Source organism: Eptatretus burgeri, chromosome 11, assembly GCF_056783735.1.
Source record: "Eptatretus burgeri isolate ZD-2024b chromosome 11, Ebu_testis_v1, whole genome shotgun sequence".
NCBI classification, from domain to species: domain Eukaryota; kingdom Metazoa; phylum Chordata; class Myxini; order Myxiniformes; family Myxinidae; genus Eptatretus; species Eptatretus burgeri.
The window spans coordinates 81,293,703-81,301,189 of NC_140971.1; the positions used below are offsets into that span (position 1 = coordinate 81,293,703).

At 44.6% G+C, this 7,487-nt stretch overlaps 1 protein-coding gene across 1 annotated transcript in view; it reads right to left on the reverse strand.

Moving 5' to 3' along the window:
* LOC147017488 (receptor-type tyrosine-protein phosphatase mu-like) overlaps nt 1-7,487 on the reverse strand; it is a 513,419-nt gene that overhangs the window by 284,258 nt on the left and 221,674 nt on the right. The window lies entirely within an intron of this gene.

Sequence of the window (7,487 nt, forward strand, 5' to 3'; positions counted from 1 at the left end):
TGATGAAAGTCCCACACAATTATAAAGGTTGATCACCTGAGCCATGTTAAAGCTTCATCATCTTGTTCTGGTGACAAAGGTCATCACGGATGCCAAACCACACAGAAATTCCGTGCAAACTATTCAATTCACAATGACCTCGACTCCATCGGACCTTACAGGAGCAGTGGAAAGCTCCATCCTCACCCCCTCTGCAGACACATTTTAATCTTTATTCCAAGAATTCTCTCAAATGGTCGAACCCATTTCCACGAAAGAGCGACTGCACCAGCTCAGACTGTTCCCACCCTCCTCCTGTAGTTTCTGTCCTTGTGTGTGGTACATTGGTTTGTTGTCATCTTGCTGTTTTCCCGTTACCCCCATTATGTCTGTCGATCCACTGCCACCCCCCCCTTTTTCTCTGCTCGTCTTGTGCCTTGACATCTTCATTTAAAATATTTAATCTGTTTTGTTTGAATCAGGAAGTTCTTCACATTCTTAAGAATTTTTTTTTGAAGCTCATTAATTGCAAAGACGTGACACAAATCAAAACACGAAGCACACTGTAGTCCATTGGGACCATACTCAGTACAGAGCGTTGGTGCTGCCGAAGCAGTCTCCTTGGCTATTGGGCACGATCCTGGACGGGTCGCCACTCCGACGCAGGATACTTGAATGACTCGGTCATCCCAGCAAGCTGGTACTCATTTTGCCAACCTCGGAAGGATGGCAGGCTGAGTCAACCCCCTGGTGAATTAATTCAGCGGGCAACGAGGCTTGAACTCAGGACCCTCGAATCCCAAGCCGCCACCCTAACCACTGAGCCAACACCAGGCTAAACACTGTAGGAAGGTTTGTAAGGTTGGGAAGAAGGCAATAGAGAATTATGAGTTGGGGACAGGTGGTTTACCTTTATTGACAAAAGCTTTCCCTCCCTCTCTCTGTCCTGCTTCATTGCATCCTGGGAGCATTGAATTTGAAGCAGCTTACGACAATAAATTAACAAATGTCAAAGCGTTCGAGCGTGCGAGGTCGGTGCACTGTTTGCAGGCATCGTGTGCATTGGAGCATGAATGAATGCGTGCTGTCATGAGGACATTCCTGAAGATGGCTAGCTGGGATAGGGATCATGGTGTGGACAAGATGGGTCAGGACCTGAAATGGGATTTCATGCTTTGCAACAATTCCCCCATAAAAGCAATGAAAGCATGCACTCACAACCCAGTGACATCGATTGCCCAGAAATATAGCCCATGGGTCCAATTGGAATGTGTGTTTCACCTTCTTACCTGCATTGCTAGGTCCGAGTGCATTAGAGAAGGTTTTACTACAAGTGTCTATAACATAAGTTGCTGTGCTTCTGGCTACTTTACTATGCACCATCTCGATGGACTGTTTTAAAACTGAGATAATTGGCACCAGTGTGCAGGACAGAGCCCAATGGCAGCTGAGATGCTTAGCATTACTGATTTTAATCAGAAATGAGGGCCTTGTGGATCGACTGCTGGCTATCTGAATGTGAGCTGAGCCGAATGCTGGCTTCTCCCAAATTATGGCTGAGACTTGTGCTTGCTTTCCAGCATTCATCCGAGCCGAGTGCTGGCTCTCCAGCATTCTAGCTGGGCCTCGGGATGGATCTTCAGGATTCTATCTGAGCTGAGTGTGATGGCTAACCAGCATATTTATATTTACAGAAGCAAGGCTCATGTAAGAGCAAGGTAGATCTGACAATGGGACAAACATCAAGAAAATGAGTGAACAGGATAAGAAGGAAAGTGAGGAGGGTTGGAAACACTGAAACTACCAAGTAGAATGGTTGAGTTAGAAAAGGTTAATGGGCATAATAAAGCTCATGGGTCAAGTTTGGGGATGACAAGGGATGGCAGTGCACTGCTTGCTTGAAGCCCTGGAGGAAAGAGTGGGACAGAACAGCCTTTGGAAGATGGTTCTATGTTGTTGTTGTTGTTGTTGTTGTTGTTGTTGTTGTTGTTGTTGTTATTGGTGTTGTAGCCTCAATCCTTCATTAAGTGAAAAGACTGGCACAACCCAAGTATCCAGCATCATCCACAGACACTTCCAGAGATCTAGTGTGGAAGAGATGTTGAAAAGGTGTCATTGTTGGACCAAGGAGGGTCTACTTGCAATAATGTGTGGTGGGTTGTGGGGCAGATAGACAGAGGGGACATGTTGGGTTTAGTGTGGGTTAGGCGGTTCCATAGATGTGAGAAGCGAGAAGTAAAAACGTTAGGGTGTGTAGTCAGCCTCAATTTTGGAAGGCTAATTAGGTGTGGTTACTGGAAGATTGAGCTTGGTGTTGGCTTAGTGGTTAAGGTGGCTGGTTTGGGACCTTAGAGTCCTGAGTTTGAGCCCCTGTCAACCACTAAATTAACACCAGGTGGGGTTGACTCAGCCTGTCATCCTTCCAAGGTTGCCAAAATGAGTATCAGTGTAATAACCATTTGGGATAACTTGTACCAGAGTGGCGACCTGTCCAGGACTGTACTCCTTGCCAATGAAACTACCTCGGCAGCCCTATATGCCTTAATGGCACAAAAGGAATGGTGGTATTATTATTATTATTGGAAGAATGTGTGCATGCTAGAGTGGATAAGGAGGTCAAAGGACTGAAAGAGCAGCGAAAAAAATTTTTGGAGAAGAGATGGTAAAAAACAGAGACCACCAACCTGCCTGTGTTGTCAAAGCAACAGATCCTGTGCTTTGTCCTCATCATGGGAGATTCCACTAATTTTGAGACCTTTATATTCTGTAGAATTCAGGAGGGACATGGGTGATACTGAGACACCAGCACATAGCAAAGAGAACTAACTACTCCATTGGGTCATGGACATTGGCTTGTAAACTGTGAGTAGCTCTGATTTTCAAAGGAAGGATTTGGATTGGTGGAAGATTCTGTTTGTAGATGGTATCAGTGGCTATCTTTGCCATGTGGTCAGCCCAGGAAAGATCATGGCTGATGATAAGACCTAGACGTTGAAAAATTTGAACCTATGCTGAACCTAGTGCTGGCTCTCCAGCATTTTAACTCAACCGAGTGCTGGCTCTCTAGCATTCTAACTCAGCCTAGTGCTGGTATACTCACATTCCAACTCAGCCGAGTGCTGGTTCACTTGCATTCTAACTCAGCCTAGTGCTGGTTTACTCACATTCCAACTCAGCCGAGTGCTGGTTCACTCGCATTCTAACTCAGCCGAGTCCTTGCTCTCTAACATTCCAACTGCTCCCAAATTCAAGCTGAGCGGAATTCTGGCTCTTCAGCTTTCAAAGGCATTGATTTTTTTTTCATCAGTTTTTACTCAACAATTGTGTTTCTGTTATGGGAAGTGTGTCATGAATAATATCCCCTCTTATTGGTAATCGTTGCTCATATTTATTCTGCAAAGTAAAATATTCGTGTGAATATGCAGGAATTGATTCACTCATTGAACTAGCTATACTGACTTTGCATCTTAAGATACAGAAAGATAACTGGTCTTTGTCAAGGATAGTTTAGTTCTACATCAGTTAGCCTATTTTGTCAGGTCAAAATAAGCTATCATATTTTAGTTCACGAGAAGCATCCGCTGTGTATGGGAGCAGGTGGGGGGGGGGGTCATGTGTATGTGCATACAATGTGGACGGCGGTGTGTTAATATTATTTTTTATATATTTGTCTTATTAAACGGTCATAATTATTTTCACCCTCTTGTGGGGGTGGCTGGGGGAAGCTTGGCCCAAGTTTTCATTATCCAGCTTGTAAGGCCTGATTTTGATCTCGGTGAGGACAGGAATTTGGAAATTGTCCATCGTGCTGGCGATAGCTTGCCTCCTCTTCGTGGACGACACCACGGAATCTTTAACGTCCAACAACCAAATAATTCCAGCTGACGAGACGCCCAGGTTGACGTCAATCCAAGGAATGGCACACATATTGATGAATCACCCTGACTGTGAAACACCAGGATGACAGTTTATAGCTGGGCCGAGATTCAAACAGCATAGACAGCTTATAAGACAGGTTGGAGCAGCGACATGACGTGTCTCAAAAATTTCTGGTCACTTGGGTTATGGGTGCCATTTTGTATCCATAAATAGCTCATTGAATGAGCACACGATATCTCATCATTCTTTTTAAAATGAGAAGATACTGTGACATTGGATACACCCATCGATCAGAGAATTGCCACTGACAAACCAGACATAATCTGGTTAACAGAAACATTCCTCCTTCAAGATGCCTCTGACTCCCTAGTATCTCTCCCTGGTTACTTGCTCCTCCGGTATGACATACATGAGCCTCGTCCTGGTGGAAGAGTTACTCTCTTCATCCAAAATTCCATTCCTCACTCTCCAAGCACTGCCCTCACTCCCCTGCACCCCAGGAATACCTCCGGCGATGGCTTTCCCTCCACTCCAACCTCATGTTTATATGTGTGCTGTACCGTCCACCAAACAGTGATGACTCCATCGACACCTCACTATCCGAAAACATGGACCAACTTCTATCCTCTCATCCCAACTCTCTCTTCCTCATATGTGGTGACTTCAATTGCCATCATGCCAGTTAATTGGGTGTGGGTACCTCTCTCACCTGTCATGGCACTTCAGCAAAAGACTTCTGCGACTCATTGGGACTGACTCAATTGGTCAACTTCCTGACCCGGATCTCAACCAATGGTACTCCATCTCTTCTGGATCTGATTTTGACAAATTTCACTAAAAATATCTGTTGTTCTTCCTCCACTCCAATTGGTTCATCTGACCACGTCCTTGTCAAAGTAGACATCTCTCTGGCTATTATTGGAGAACCACTTCAGCGACGTTGGGTCTGGCATTTCACTCAGCCTGACTGGCAGGGTCTTTTAGGGGCCATCAAACTTCTACACTGGTCTTCCATCGCTACTGTCTCCAACATCAATTTGTCCTGGGAATTCTTTCAAAGAATATCTATCTCTATCTCTATCTCTATCTCTCTCTCTCCCCCCCCCCCTCAGATTTATCCTGTCTCATCTTCAGGTGGCCGACCCTTCCTCCCGCCCATGGTACACTGATGCTTGTGGTGAGGCAGTTGTCCTGAAACAACTTTCCTTCACCTCATGGAAAGCAAACCCAACTGAGGGTAATCTCAGTTCTTTCCACAAAGCTTGGAACAAGTGTGTGTGTCTACCCTTAAGGCCCAGTCACACCTTGACGTTTTAGCCAGCTTATGCCGATTTTTGGGAAATTTGTCTAAAACGCTGGTACACGTCAAATACGTTATGGGTAAGTTTTGATAACATTGAGAGCACGCTGAAAAACACTGCCATACGTCGTTGTATGCTGGCTTTAAACGTTGTACTTTTCGGTTGTCCTCAAATTTTCCATGCTTGAAATTTTAAGACTTATACCAGCGTATGACTCACATGTTCCGCATAACGCTGGCCATAAGTTGTAGCCACGTTACGCGATCGGTGACACACGTCGACACACGTTACTTGTGAGTTACTCATAAGTCGAAACACGTTGAGGTAATGTTTAGCGTACGCGAAACTTATTTCTAACCTATGAGTTACGTGTTGTACTCACGTTACGCGATCGGTGACACACATCGACACACGTTACTTGTAAGGTGCTCATAAGTCGAAACACATCAAGGTAATTGTTCGCGTCAGTGTTCCAGACTCCCTGGTTTTTTTTTTTTAGTTTTTTTTTTCTTCCTTCCTTCGGTATGATGGTGATTTTGACACTTCGATTTCTAGTGCAGTTATAATATAATATAATTAATAGGCTGCCGCACAAGACGTACTCCATTTAATACGACGTATGATAGCGTACTTTAGCATTCTATTCACGCATACCAAACTTACCCATACCGTATTCGACGTGCGCCAGTATTTTAGACGCATTTTTCAGAGGTCGGCATACACTGGCAGGATCGCCAAGGTGTGACTGCGATGTTGACACTTCCATTTCTGCGGCGGTTATGATTTGAATCGTTGTGCGGCAGCCTTTTCATAACCTACGCCACGTCATCGTCGGCGATGCATGCAGCACGCTATGCCGAAGTTAGACTATCGTTGGGCATAGGTTGTGAAGGCCGACAACAGGTTCAGCATTCGTAGGTATAAGTTATCTATAACACAACGAAACGTTCTGTGTCCGTTACTAATATGTTATGCATAAGACCAAGTCGTTATGAATACGTCCGAATCTTTAAAAAAAAAACATCAAAAGTTCAACGTAAGCCAGCGTTTTACATACATTTTAATACGTTGCCATTGCTGGCTAAAACGTCAAGGTGTGACTGGGCCTTTAGGAGAGCCAGAAAACAACATCTTTCTAATCTCAAGTCTGAACTCTCAAACCTCTCTCCCTCCTCCAAATCTTGGAGGCATCTAGTTAAGTACACTGGTACTCATTTTGCCGACCTCAGAAGGATGACAGGCTGTCAACCCCCTGGTGTTAATTCAGTGGACAATGTGGCTTGAACTCAGGACCCTAGGATCCCAAGACAGCACCCAAACCACTAAGGCAACACCAGGCGAAGATTGTTCCCCCCCCCCCCATCTCCTCTCCTACCTCAAATGGCTGCACAGCTGACACCAGACATAAAAAGGCTGAATGCCTAAACTCAGTGTTTGCTTATAAATATTGTGTCCCAAACCTTATCACTTTATACACCCACCTTACCCAGTCCTCGACTCAGATTCGCCAACTGGCACAGACAGCATCAGCCCATGTGTCCTCAAAACGTGCTCTTCTGCTCTTGCTCACCCTCTCTCTGTTCTATTCACCCTGTCATTTGCTCAAGGTCATCTGCCATCTGCTTGGAAATCAGCAATCATTACAGCTCTGCATTAAAAAGTGCAAAAACAGATCCCTGCAACTACAGACCAATCAGCCTTCTCACAACACCGGGACCTAAATTTCACAAACTACCTAAATCCAGGATCACTGCTCACCTCCACTCATTCGTTCCTCTTTTTCCCCACCTATGGAACAAACTTCCACATTTTCTTCAATGTCATTCTTCTCTTCAGGTCTTCAAGACAGCTGTTCATTGCAGATCATCCCCAATCCAAAACCATGATCTTTCTACCCTCTTTTAACCTCTTCTCTCCCTTTCAGCCCATCCCATGCCCTCCTCCTTCCTAATTTCCAGTTTTTCCTTCATGAGAGTTTCCTTCCATGTTTGGATCCGCCCCTTGCAAGAGGCCTGGGAAGAGGCTTGTGAGGCTCAGAGAGACAGAATTTACATTTCTGGAAATCGAATTTATTCCCAGCAGCAACGTTTTGTCAACCCAGCGAGGGATGCCTACTTCATCATATTTTAAAAGCATGCAAATTAAATGACTTGTATTTTACTGCATTTATTGTTTATCGTTAGGTTGGGCATTGAACCCAGATCAGACATAGAATCGCTACGTCTTGAGCAGCCTATTACGTGAGTCATTACTGATCGAAATTCAATCAACGTAACAAAAAAAGAAAGATGCTAATTTAACATGATGATAACTCAAATTGACTGTTGT